This window comes from Triticum aestivum, chromosome 5B (assembly GCF_018294505.1).
Source record: "Triticum aestivum cultivar Chinese Spring chromosome 5B, IWGSC CS RefSeq v2.1, whole genome shotgun sequence".
In the NCBI taxonomy this organism is placed as follows: Eukaryota; Viridiplantae; Streptophyta; class Magnoliopsida; order Poales; family Poaceae; genus Triticum; species Triticum aestivum.
In genome coordinates this window covers 241,827,682-241,842,754 of record NC_057807.1, presented here as the reverse complement: position 1 = coordinate 241,842,754, position 15,073 = coordinate 241,827,682, and the positions used below count along the sequence as shown (strand labels likewise).

Here is a 15,073-nt window from a genome sequence, read left to right as displayed (position 1 = left end):
GCAAGAAATCCTCCTTTGACTGTTCCATTTTGAATTACTTCAAAACCTTATCAAGGTATGTACTCATTTAAAAATCTAATCAAGCGTCTTGATCTATCTCTATAGATCTGGATGCTCAATGTGTAAGCAGCTTCACCGAGGTCTTTCATTGAAAAACTTTTATTCAAGTATCCTTTTATGCTATCGAGAAATTCTATACCATTTCCAATCTACAATATGTCGTCCACATATAATATCAGAAATGCTACAGAGCTCCCACTCACTTTCTTGTAAATACAGGATTCTCCAAAAGTCTGTGTAAAACCATATGCTTTGATCACACTATCAAAACGTTTATTCCAACTCCGAGAGGCTTGCACCAGTCCATAAATGGATCGCTGGAGCTTGCACACTTTGTTAGCACCTTTCGGATCGACAAAACCTTCTGGTTGCATCATATACTACTCTTCTTCTAGAAATCCATTCAGGAATGCAGTTTTGACATCCATTTGCCAAATTTTATAATCATAAAATGTGGCAATTGCTAACATGATTCGGACGGACTTAAGCATCGATACGAGTGAGAAAATCTCATCGTATTTAACACCTTGAAATTGTCTAAAAACCTTTTAAGACAAGTCGAGCTTTGTAGATAGTAACACTACTATTAGTGTCTGTCTTCCTCTTGAAGATCCATTTATAAAATATGGCTTGCCGATCATCGGGCAACTCCACCAAAGTCCACACTTTGTTCTCATACATGGATCCCATCTCAGATTTCATGGCCTTAAGCCCTTTCGCAGAATCTAGGCTCATCATCGCTTCCTCATAGTTCGTAGGTTCATCATGGTCTAGTAACATGACTTCCAGAACAGGATTACTGTACCACTCTGGTGCGGACTGTACTTTGGAAGACCTACGAGGTTCTGTAGTAACTTAATCTGAAGTTTCATGATCATCATCATTAGCTTCCTCACTAATTGGTGTAGGAATCACTGGAACCGATTTCTGTGATGAACTACTTTCCAATTCGGGAGAAGGTACAATTACCTTATCAAGCTCTACTTTCCTCCCACTCACTTCTTTCGAGAGAAATTCCTTCTTTAGAAAGGATCCATTTTAGCAACGAATATCTTGCCTTCGGATCTTTGATAGAAGGTGTACCCAACAATTTCCTTTGGGTATTCTATGAAGACACACTTCTTCGATTTGGGTTCGAGCTTATCAGGTTGAAACTTTTTCACATAAGCATCACAGCCCCAAACTTTAAGAAACGACAACTTTGGTGTCTTGCCAAACCACAGTTCATGAGGCATCATCTCAACGGATTTTGATGGTGCCCTATTTAAAGTGAATGTAGCTATCTCTTAATGCATAACCACAAAATGATATTGGTAAATCGGTAAGAGACATCATTGATCGCACCATATCAAATAAAGTGTGGTTATGACGTTCGGACACACTGTTACGCTGTGGTGTTCCAGGTGGCATTAGTTTGTGAAACTATTCCACATTGTTTTAACTGAAGGCCAAACTCGTAACTCAAATATTCATCTCCACGATCAGATCGCAGAAAATTTATTTTATTGTTACGGTGATTTTCCACTTCACTCCGAAATTCTTTGAACCTTTCAACTATTTTAGACTTATGTTTCATTATGTAGATTTACTCATATCTGCTTAAATCATCTGTGAAGGTCAGAAAATAACGATACCCGCCACGAGCATCAACACTCATTGGACCACATACATCGGTATGTATTATTTCCAACAAGTCAGTAGCTCATTCCATTGTTCCGGAGAACGAAGTTTTAGTCATCTTGCCCAAAAGGCACGGTCCGCAAGCATCAAATGATTCATAACCAAGTGATTCCAAAAGTCCATCTTTATGAAGTTTCTTCATGCACTTTACACCGATATGACCCAAATGGCAGTGCCACAAATAAGTTGCACTATCATTATCAACTTTGCATCTTTTGGCATCAATATTATGAATATGTGTAGTACTACGATCGAGATCCAACAAACTATTTTCATTGGGTGTATGACCATCGAAGATTTTATTCATGTAATCAGAAAAACAATTATTCTCTGGATTTAAATGAATAACCGTATTGCAATAAACATGCAAATCATATTCATGCTCAACGCAAACGCCAAATAACATTTATTTGGGTTTAACACTTATCCCGAAAGTATAGGGAGTGTGCAATGATGATCATATCAATCTTGGAACAACTTCCAACACACATCGTCACTTCACTCTCAACTAGTCTCTATTTATTCCGTAACTCCCGTTTCGAGTTACTAATTTTTAGCAACCGAACAAGTATCAAATACCCAGGGGCTACTATAAACACTAGTAAGGTACACATCAATAACCTGTATATCAAATATACCCATGTTCACTTTGCCATCCTACTTATCCATCAAATATTCAGGGTATTTCCGCTTCCAGTGACCATTTCCTTTGCTGTAGAAACACTCAGTCTCAGGCTTTGGTCCAGCTTTGGGCTTCTTCACGGGAGTGATAACTTGCTTGCCATTCTACTTGAAGTTTCCCTTTCTTTCCCTTTGCCCTTTTCTTGAAACTAGTGGTCTTGTCAATCATCAACACTTGATGCTCTTTCTTGATTTCTACCTCCGTTGATTTCAACATCACGAAGAGCTCGGGAATCGTTTTTGTCATCCCTTTCATACTATAGTTCATCACGAAGTTCTAGTAACTTGGTGATGGTGACTAGAGAACTCTGTCAATCACTATCTTATCTGGAAGATTAACTCCCACTTGATTCATGCGATTGTAGTACCCAGACAATCTGAGCACATGCTCACTAGTTGAGCAATTCTCCTCCATCTTTTAGATATAGAACTTGTTGGAGACTTCATATCTCTCAACTCGGGTATTTGCTTGAAATATTAACTTCAACTCCTGGAACATCTCATATGGTCCATGACGTTCAAAACGTCTTTGAAGTCCTGATTCTAAGCCGTTAAGAATGGTGCACTAAACTATCAAGTAGTCATCATATTGAGCTTAGCCAAACGTTCATAACGTCTGCATCTACTCCTGCAATAGGTCTGTCACCTAGCGGTGCATCAAGGACATAATTCTTCTGTGCAGCAATGAGGATAAACCTCAGATTATGGACCTAGTCCGCATAATTGCTACTATCATCTTTCAACTTAGTTTTCTCTAGGAACACATATTAAACATAGGGAAGCAACAATGTGAGCTATTGATTTACAACATAATTTGCAAAATACTATCAGGACTAAGTTCATGATAAATTAAAGTTCAGTTAATCATATTACTAAAGAACTCCCACTTAGATAGACAGCCCTCTAATCATCTAAGTGATCCCGTGTTCCAAATCAACTAAACCATGTTCGATCATCACGTGAGATGGAGTAGTTTTCAATGGTGAACATCACTATGTTGATCATATCTACTATATGATTCACGCTCCACCTTTCGGTCTCAGTGTTCTGAGGCCATATCTGCATATGCTAGGCTCGTCAAGTTTAACCTGAGTATTCTGCGTGTGCAACTATTTTGCACCCGTTGTATTTGAACGTAGAGCCTATCACACCCGATCATCACGTGGTGTCTCAGCATGAAGAACTTTCACAACGATGCATACTCAGGGAGAACACTTATACATTGAAATTTAGAGAGAGATAATCTTATAATGCTACCGTCGATCTAAGCAAAATAAGATGCATAAAAGATAAACATCACATGCAATCAATATAAGTGATATGATATGGCCATCATCATCGTGTGCTTGGGATCTCCATCTCCGAAGCACCGTCATGACCACCATCATCACTGGCGCGACACCTTGATCTTCATCGTAGCATCGTTATCGTCTCGCCAACTATTGCTTCTACGACTATCGCTACCGCTTAGTGATAAAGTAAAGCAATTACAGGGCGATTGCATTGCATACAATAAAGCGACAACCATATGGCTCCTGCCAGTTGCCGATAACTTTGTTACAAAACATGATCATCTCATACAATAAAATTAGCATCATGTCTTGACCATATCACATCACAACATGCCCTGTAAAAACAAGTTAGACGTCCTCTACTTTGTTGTTGCAAGTTTTACGTGGCTGCTACAGGCTGAGCAAGAACCGTTCTTACCTACGCATCAAAACCACAACGATAGTTCGTCAAGTTAGTGATGTTTTAACCTTCTCAAGGACCGGGCGTAGCCACACTCGGTTCAACTAAAGTTGGAGAAACTGACTCCCGCCAGCCGCCTATGTGCAAAGCACGTCGATAGAACTAGTCTCGCATAAGCGTACGCGTAATGTCGGTCCGGGCCGCTTCATCCAACAATACCGACGAACCAAAGTATGACATGCTGGTAAGCAGTATGACTTGTATCGCCCACAAATCACTTGTGTTCTACTCGTGCATATAACATCTACGCATAAAACCTGGCTCGGATGCCACTGTAGGAGAACGTAGTAATTTCAAAAAATTCCTACGCACACGCAAGATCATGGTGATGCATAGCAACGAGAGGGGAGAGTGTTGTCCACGTACCCTTGTAGACTGAAAGCGGAAGCGTTAGCACAACGCGGTTGATGTAGTCGCACGTCTTCATGATCCGACCGATCAAGTATCGAACGTACGGCACCTCCGAGTTCAGCACACGTTCAGCTCGATGACGTCCCACGAACTCCGATCCAGCAAAGCTTTGCGGGAGAGTTCCGTAAGCCCAACGGCGTGATGACGGTGTTGATGATGCTACCGGTGCAGGGCTTCGATTAAGCACCGCTACGATATTACCGAGGTGGAATATGGTGGAGGGGGGCACCGCACACGGCTAAGAGATCAATGATCAATTGTTGTCTCTAGAGGTGCCTCCTGCCCCCGTATATAAAGGAGGGAGAGAGAGGCTGGCCCTAGAGGGGGCGCGCCAAGTGTGGGGAGTCCTACTAGGACTCCCAAGTCCTAGTAGGATTTCCCTTTCCTTTCTGGAGTAGGAGAGAAGGAAAGAGTGGGAGAGGGAGAAGGAAAGGGGGATGCACCCCTTGTCCAATTCGGACCAGAGGGGGGGGCGCACGTATCCTTCCTTTTGGCCTCTCTCCTCTATTCCCGTTTGGCCCAATAAGGCCCATATATTCCCCGGCGAATTCCCGTAACTCTCCGGTACTCCGAAAAATACCCGAATCACTCGGAACCTTTCCGAAGTCCAAACATAGTCGTCCAATATATCGATCTTTACGTCTCGACCATTTCGAGACTCCTCGTCATGTCCCCGATCTCACCCGGGACTCCTAACTACCTTCGATACATCAAAACACATAAACTCATAATACCGATCGTCACCAAACTTTAAGCGTGCGGACCCTACGGGTCCGAGAACTATGTAGACATGACTGAGACACGTCTTCAGTTAATAACCAATAGCGGAACCTAGATCTCATATTGGCTCCCACATATTATACGAAGATCTTTATCGGTCAAACCCATAACAACATACGTTGTTCCCTTTGCCATCGGTATGTTACTTGCCCGAGATTCGATCGTCGGTATCATCATACCTAGTTCAATCTCATTACCGGCAAGTCTCTTTACTCGTTCCATAATGCATCATCCCGCAACTAACTCATTAGTCACATTGCTTGAAAGGCTTATAGTGATGTGCATTACCGAGAGGGCCCAGAGATACCTCTCCGACAATCGGAGTGACAAATCATAATCTCGAAATACGCCAACTCAACAAGTACCTTCGGAGACACCTGAAGAGTACATTTATAATCACTCAGTTACGTTGTGACATTTGGTAGCACACAAAGTGTTCCTCCGGTAAAAAGGAGTTGCATAATCTCATAGTCATAGGAACATGTATAAGTCATGAAGAAAGCAATAGCAACATACTAAACGATCAAGTGCTAAGCTAACGGAATGGGTCAAGTCAATCACATCATCCTATAATGATGTGATCCCATTAATCAAATGAAAACTCATGTCTATGGCTAGGAAACTTAATCATCTTTGATTCAACAAGCTTGTCAAGTAGAGGCATACTAGTGACACTATGTTTGTCTATGTATTCACACATGTACTAAGTTTCTGGTTAATACAATTCTAGCATGAATAATAAACATTTATCATGAAATAAGGAAATAAATAATAACTTTATTATTGCCTCTAGGGCATATTTCCTTCAATGTGAATAGTGCATGTACTCAATGACGGAGCACGAGATGGTACTAAATAACTTTGATGTGTCCCGTAACTCGCAGTACGACGAGAAGCTTGCTTACTATGCCTTCTCCCTCGCCAGTGCATGCACGGTGGCTCGCAGCACGAGGAGAAACTTTTGCTTCCAAGCGGTGGACGTGCAGTAGTTCATTTGGTGTCAGATTGCCAGAAGTACTACTGTAGGACCATCATTATTGTTCGACTTCCGGAACAAGAAAAGTGCCAAGCGTAAGGGCACCTACTAACCTAGTATAGTAGTATACTATAGCCAAAGCTGGTCCACCTTTTTAGAGCATGGTTAATTAATATAGGCGGCTCTTGAAGCGGCACATCATTTAGATCAAGTACTCTATTCGTAGGAACTTAAAACACATGAATAGGAAAAATAAAGGATTGGAGTGGCATGTCCACTTGAATCTCATAACATTAACACAATGTTCCCCTAAAAACAGAGTGTTTAACATAGGAAAAACAAAGGAAGTGAAAAAAAGTTGGAGGGGATGCTAGATTGCCAATCTATCTATCTATACCTATACTAATTTCAGACTCCCTAGAAATTACCACGTTAATTAGAAATTATGAGCCGTTCAATTGGTGGGACCAAGTTATTACGGTGGAGATTAACCCATCTATTTTTTGCTTAATCACGTACTTAACTCGGCCAAAAAAAGTGAAGGCCCACGTTCCTTTCATCATTGATGTACAAAAAGAAGCCCAACAGGCCTTTCATCACCGTTGTAAAAAAAGACCTTCATCGGTTGCTAAAAAAGAAGCCCTCCTCCCATAGCTGGATCCTATTCGGCGCCTTTAGCGCCCGATATAGGTGTTTTTACAAATGGGCGCACACCCCCCTCCCCTTCATTCGCGACAAACGGGTCGGCCCATCTCCCTCCCTTTCCGATGTATAAAAAAGGTGCAGGTGCGTGGAGCGGGATTCGAACCTGCAATCTCAATGTTACGTGGATAGTACAGTAACCAATAGGCCACCTGCTCAGTCGCATATATGTACTACCTTTTTTTTCTTTTTATGTATAGGAATTGCCTTCTGTCCTTTTTAAGTTTTGTTTTTCTCCTTTTCCTTTGTTTGTTTTCCTGTTTCCTTTTTATTTTTCTTTAATGCGTGAACTCGTTTCAAATAGCTGCTTTTTTTAAAATTGACGAACTTTTTTCAAACGCAATGAACTTTTTTCAAATTCGATGAACTTTTTTGCAAATTTGATGAACTTTTTCAAATGCGATGAACTTTTTTCAATTTGATGATTTTTTCAAATGCAATGAACTTTTTCCAAATTCGATGAACTTTTTTCAAATTTGATGAACTTTTTCCTGATTCAATGAAATTTTTTCAAATTTGATGAACTTTTTTGCAAATTTGATGAACTTTTTCAAATGCCATGAACTTTTTTCAATTTGATGATTTTTTCAAATGCGATGAACTTTTTCCAAATTCGATAAACTTTTTTCAAATTTGATGAACTTTTTCCTAATTCAATGAATTTTTTTCAAATTCGATGAACTTTTTTGCAAATTAGATGAACTTTTTCAAATGCGATAAACTTTTTTCAATTTGATGATTTTTTCAAATGCGATGAACTTTTTCCAAATTCGATGAACTTTTTTCAAATTTGATGAACCTTTTCCTAATTCAATGAATTTTTTTCAAATTCGATGAATTTTTTAAAATGCGATGAAGTTTTTTTCAATTTTGATGAAAGTTTTTCAAATTCGATGAACCTTTTTCCAATTTGATGAACTTTTTTCAAATTTGATGAACTTTTTTTAAAAAATCGATGATTTTTTTAGAAGTGACGAATTTTTTTTTAAGATTCGGTGAACTTTTTCTAATTCTGATGAACTTTTCTCAAATTCGATGAAATTTTCTTATAATCGATGAACTTTTCTCTAATTCGATGAACCTTTTTTCAGATTCAATGAACTTTCTTCAATTTTGATGAACTTAAAAAACCAATTAACTTTCATTCCTTTTTCTTAAAAAGGTTTTCCTTTAATTTTTTTAGAGAAGTGCACATATTGAGCAAAAAAAAAAGAAATGTTTGTTTGAACAGGATCATCAAGCTAGCTAGCAACATAAAGTCTCAGTTTCTTCCTATGTAATAAAGACATAGCATACTTTCTTTTGTACATAGAATTCTGTTATTTCTACTCTCAGTTTATCTTTCATGCAGAATTTACTACATAACCCTGCGTTACCAAAACTTACTGTATGGGTGAAAAAAATAAAGTTCAATGATATATTAGCAATGCCAAGTATTAGCAGGAACAAACAGAATAAAAAAAAGAAGAAAAATACCAAACTAGCAGTCATAAGACACACACACACACACAAAGTGACACATCAGCCGCACGAACCAAGAAACAGAGAAGGAAACAGTCGTGACACATCAGCCGTACTAACACCAAACAGAGAAAGAAACAGCCCACTAACTGGGCTTCCTAGAAAGCAGCCCAAGAACAAATCACATAGGCGCCCGTACTTCTATCGGGCGCTGAAGGCGCCGACGAGGACCTCTCCCTCCCGTATCCCTAACCTTGTGACGCCTACCTTCGCGCCGCCACTTCCCATGGATCGGGCCGCTGCGTCCGATGGATTGTGCCGCCGCTCTGCTCACCACCGTAGTCGTCACAGCCTATCCCAGCAGTCGTCGCTGCCCACCGCATCCAGCCGCTGTCGCATCTCACCGCCTCCACCGCCCCCATGAATCACCGCCTCCTCTCTCTTGGACCAGCATGCTGTGGTGGATGCTTCCGGTCCCGTTGTGGCGACACGGCTGGTCAAGGGAACGCGGCGAGGCGGATTGTGTCCCGTTCGTTGATCTGCCCCACTTGCTGCTGCTCCTCTCCCATCGACCGTCACGTCAACATTTACCGCGACACACGACGTTCTCCTCTTCTGCGACGATGCTTATAAGCGACAATAATGGTGTCCTGTTGTGGCCCAACACTCATCGGACCGCTGAAGCACGGAAGTGCCCGGAGAAGATCGCTCTCTGCTTAGCAAATTCCACCGTGTTCTGAATGGCTGCCCAACAAGGTGATTTTCTTCTCTGAAGTTCTCTCATGAAACTTGGGTGGCATGGAGCGGGTGTGCTAGGTGGAGTGCCACTGGATTGTTGTGTTAGTGGGGAGAATCTGCTCTCCTGGAACTTGGGTTTGGCAAGGAATTGTGCCAATACCACTATCCTTTGGCTTTGCAATGGTGATCTATGCAGTTTTGTTTTTTCAAATCATGGTGGTTTAGTTAGTTTGTTAACAGGTGCTTCAGTTAGGACTAATAATCGAGAGTGGTTGACTGGATTGAATTTCGCAAAGGACAATACAATTTTGTTATAATTGGTGATTTAGTTAGTTCGTAAAAAATAGTTCATAGGATCAACTGCTATTTAGCCTACTACAGTATATTTGTGTGGATTGTCGGTGATGAATAATGAGATTTCATGAATAATACTCAATGCATTGGTTACTGTTGTCCAGTGTCCTACAGTTTAGTATGAAGAACTTGACCTTTGTTTGACAAGAAAATGTGTGTGCTAATTCCCACACGGACTGATTTTCTAGAACCAATTTAGGTTGTGATCATTAGTGTGTCTTCAAAGCTGCTTGACATAACATAACATTTGATTTTTACTAATCTGAAATCGAGCCTAAGCAATGCTAAGTAGACCTTTGAATTCTTAATAAGGAAATTACACAATCTGTTTTGTGTGCCATAGGATTTAGTGTTGTTTGAAGAATTTTTTCTTCAAACCAATCAGGTTGATGATTTTAACTGTCGATGCAGACGCTCTGCCGGATGTTCATCATCAGCGCCAGTCATGGGTTCGGGCTACTGTGGAACTCATGGCATCAACCATATGAACCTGCATGTATTCGATAGTTTGCTCGATCAGTTTTATGCCTTCCACTACAGCTAAGGCTACTACGCAACTTCATTGAGATTTTTTCTATAGGACTTGGATTAATAATCCCCAACAATACGGTCACGCTTCTTATAAATTTCAGGTATAAATACATTTGTGATTTTCTGTATGTTGTACTACTAAACTGTGTGCTATACCAAGCATGGCATCTGCGCCTTTTCAGATATGCATGCATTTTTCAAGAGAATTTATCTAAGATGTAGTATATAGAAAGGTACCTAAAATGTTAGCTTATATTGCCAACTCTTGAAAATATACGGGCCTTTTACTTTTTTTGCCATGAACCATGGGATTTCATGAATAATACCCAATGCATTGCTTACTGTTGTCCAGTGTACTACAGTTTAGTATGTAAAACTTGACCTTTGTTTGACAAGAAAATGTCTGCTAACTCCCAAACGGACTGACTTTCGAGAACCAATTTAGGTTGTGATCATTAGTGCGTCTTCAAAGCTGCTTCACATAACATAACATTTGATTTTTACTAATCTGAAATCAAGCCTAAGCAATGTTAAGTAGACCTTTGAATTCTTAATAAGGAAATTACACAATCTGTTCTGTGTGCTGTAGGATTAGTGTTGTTTGAAGATGTTTTTCTTCTTACCAATCAGGTTGATGATTTTGACTGTCGATGCAGACGCTATGCTGGATGTTCATCATCGGTGGCAGTCATGGGTTCAGGCTCCTGTGGAAATCATGGCATCGACCATATGAACCTTCATGTATTTGATAGTTTGCTCGATCAGTTTTATGCCTTCCACTACAGCTAAGGCTACTACGCAGCTTCATTGAGATTTTTTCTATAGGATTTGGATTAATAATCTCCAATAATATGGTCATGCTTCTTATAATTACTTTCATGTATAAATACATTTGTGATTTTCTGTATGTTGTACTACTAAACTGTGTGCTATACCAAGCCTAAGCAATGTTAAGTAGACCTTTGAATTCTTAATAAGGAAATTACACAATCTGTTCTGTGTGCTGTAGGATTAGTGTTGTTTGAAGATGTTTTTCTTCTTACCAATCAGGTTGATGATTTTGACTGTCGATGCAGACGCTGTGCCGGATGTTCATCACCGGTGGCAGTCATGGATTCAGGCTCCTGTGGAACTCATGGCATCGACCATATGAACCTTCATGTATTTGATAGTTTGCTCGATCAGTTTTATGCCTTCCACTACAGCTAAGGCTACTACGCAGCTTCATTGAGATTTTTTTCTATAGGATTTGGATTAATAATCTCCAATAATATGGTCATGCTTCTTATAATTACTTTCAGGTATAAATACATTTGTGATTTTCTGTATGTTGTACTACTAAACTGTGTGCTATACCAAGCATGACATCTGCGCCTTTTCAGATATGCATGGATTTTTCAAGAGAATTTATCTAATATGTAGTATATAGCTAGAAAGGTACCTAAATGTATATTGCCAACTCTTGAAAATATACGGACCTTTTACATTTTTTGCCGTGAACCTAGGCAGCTTGGGACGGAGTAGGTGTCAATAGTAAGTATATACCAGAACATTTTTTTATGATTGCTAGAACAATATTTCTGCGATATTGTATATACTAACATAGTGACTGTGGAATACTAATTCAAAGTATATACTATTGTACTGTATTTTGTCTAAATACCATCTATATCAAAGTAGTACATAGACTGCTCTTTGTGCACGGCAATATGTAGCATACAAAATTAAATCAAATGGGTATATAACATACACTTTGATAAAGTAAGTATATACTTTTTTTCTGGTGCAGTATATACAACATTTTCGTAAGGCAATATATAGTACTTTTTAAGTGAACCAGTATACTACCCTTTTTATTCAGTATATACATAATCTTTTAGTCGATATATACTACTCTTTCTGAGTAGGTATATACTACTGTTCTTGATATATAAGGCAACCTGCAAATTCCATGCCGCCATTGTGGACCAGTGCATGCCATGCCAACATTGTTTCTTATTACCACCGTTATTGACAATATTGGTGGTGCCGTCGCATGGATCAATCAGTGCACCCCACACTGTTGCTTTGTCGACGAGATGGTAGTGACGTCTTATCCATCGATCAGTGCACCTACTTATTAACGTCGCATCGGCTATGTGACTAGCTGCGTCAGTGGCTTTGCACCTCGATCCAGATTACTTTCATGCAAAGCCTGTCATGTTTGCCTTATGTGCAGGAATAGGCAAGCACAACAGAAGACCTGATCATAGACACTCATAGTCTGAGGTAAATACTCCTTCAATGCAAGCTGTCAAATAGTTTTCTTTTATCTTGAAAACTGTAAATTTATTTAAAAAATTGTGGTAACAAATTTATTAAGTTATTACGTGGGAGAGACCATCAACTAATAACAATATATAAAACAAGGGTAGGCTAGGAAAAAGATACATCATTCTTAGAAAATTCTACTAACAAAGTTGTTAAGTTATTACGTGGGAGAGACTCAACTAATAATATAAAAACAAGGGTAGGCAGTATTATCGGAAAGATTGGACGCTACTTCTTCCTCCAGGCCCGAAAGAGATCACGCTTCTCCACCATCTCTTCCTCTCCTGGTTAGAAAACAACCTCAATCAATTTTCCTTATTTGTAACTTTTTCGGCTGTGCTAATGGAGCTTATACTAAAAACTGTTTTCCTCATCTGCATCAGGTTCATTTTCTTACAATATTTTGTTATATGTTTTTCCTTGCGGGTTTATCTTGAATACACAATAACTTTGGATTTGAGATCACTTTGCTTTGTACCATGTGCTTGGATAGTGTTGTGCCCTCCAAGGATGCAATCCCGGCTCTTCTCACTAGAACCTATGGATACCTCATGGAGATTTGTTGGAGCATAATCTTCTAATGTACAACCTATGTATACATATGGACATCGGAGGGAGCATAATTATGATCATCAAGCGAGCTTATAAAAACCTGTTGTCTAAACAGACTACAGCGGCATGAAGGAGGCTAATGTCAGTTGTCAACGTCGTCACTGGTCAAGTTACTAATCAATTTTTGTATCGACAAAACATGTCCAGGACCCTCCATGGGAGAGTTAACATCTTCAATGGCCTTCCCAATCTCCAGTTACGGCTGATGTTGTTGCTTGATATGCTGGTCCGCCACAATCTCCTGTTCATGGAAGTTCCTTGCCAAGCTGCCATGTCCTGGCAGTTGAGAATTGACTTCTCATGAATTTTCTTCTAACCCTTTTTTCAGTCAGCAGATAGTGCAGATAGTTAGGCGGTGAAACACTTGACAATGAAGATGTTTGTCAACTACTAAAACATTGATGGCTTCTGTTATACTGTATATCTAAATAAACAATTTTGCGGGCAATTTTTTTGCATAAGTAAAGGCATGTGAGAACTGCTAATGCTTGAGTGTCGTGGCTGCTGCACTTCTAATTTTCTGTCAATTGTGTGTGAGAACTACTAAATTGTAGATTAAATATATAGCAGAAAATCAGATGGAGGGAGTAGTTTTTTTGTTTATGTTTTTTTAATGGTTGTTGGTTCGGACAGCTACTACAACTTTATTATAAAGGATAATCTAGCAGAAAAGTTAATGGAAGATGGTGGTGCCATTACTCCAAATCTTTGTTTTATTCATGTTCTCCTCCAACTGTGTTGTCTATATCTTTTCTATCTTTTCTTTCACACCTATTATTTGTATAAAGTCTATACAATTAAATTATCCATAGTCTGTTTTTGCCTTTTTGCCTTTTTCCTCATCAGCGAGTAATTTACCAAACTATTAAACTTCAATGCTAAATATAATGTGTTGGGAGGTGCTTCTTTCAGATGCATATATATAGTAAAAATCTGAAGCATGTATTTCCTTCCACTATCAGGGAATTCAATTTCACATTGCTTATGGATCCTAAACTTATAGAGCAAGCTTATGTGAAGCTTCTTTTTATGCTAATAGTACTACTTAATTTACCAAATATTCTTCATTCTCCAACCTATCATGTCCTCTTCTTTTCCTTTCTATGCAAGCTTACATGAATAAGCTTGCACTCTATATTCAACAAACCATAATTATCATACTCCAGAGAAATAAGAATGTTATATTCACTCCGATCCATATTAATTGTCGCTAATTTAGTACAAGTATTGTTTAAGTTTAATCATCTAATGATGTTTCTAATTCTATCAAATTATCTTTTACTCGCCGGATGGTAGAATAGAAGTTGAAAAGATGAGATATGCTTAATTTTTTGCATATGCAAAATATGTTGACAAAGTGTAAGTTGGATTACTGCCTCATGTCGATGGCATTGTCTCTAAACATTTGATAATGTTCTTTTTGGTGATATTCCAAATAAATATTTGGCCATCTTTGTAACAAAACATATTTACGGCTAAAATTACATTGATTCACTTAGACACTCACATGTATGTGTGCTTACCAATGATCCAAGTTACTTTCATGGCTTCTGTAGGGTGTTCCAATATATTTACCTATGTTTTAATTGTTATGTTCCAATATATTCTCCAACCTATTATAGAAAAGATTAATATATGTTACACCATACATAATTTTTTTATAGTAATTATGTAATGAAATATAAAGTGAGAAAATGACGAAATGTTAAACTAGCCTGTGCATTTGCACGGGTTCACGACTAGTTAACACATAATTTAATAGGGAAAAAAATCCTATAGCATTCTATCCTACGAATTAAATGACCAACGTAGGAAAATTATGAGGGGGGTGTCTCTCCAACAGTGTTCTTCAGCTCGCACCTAGTGTCACGGTGATCGAACTTGGAGTCATTCATCTGGTACACGTGGCATCTCAGATCTGGACACAAGGTGAAGTACACCGTCAAGGATAATGTTGTCCTCAAAGTCGTACGTACATGGTCAAGGTCCACAGTCAAGGGGGTAAGGGCTGACGCGACCTCTCAC

The 15,073-nt window shown here is 39.1% G+C and overlaps 1 long non-coding RNA gene across 1 annotated transcript; it reads left to right on the top strand.

Moving 5' to 3' along the window:
• Nucleotides 1–8,704: 8,704 nt before the first annotated feature.
• LOC123111174 (uncharacterized) lies at nt 8,705–13,533 on the top strand. Its single transcript, XR_006454234.1, has 3 exons — nt 8,705–9,259; nt 10,007–10,227; nt 10,783–13,533. It is a non-coding gene; the product is annotated as an uncharacterized lncRNA (long non-coding RNA).
• Nucleotides 13,534–15,073: the final 1,540 nt, after the last annotated feature.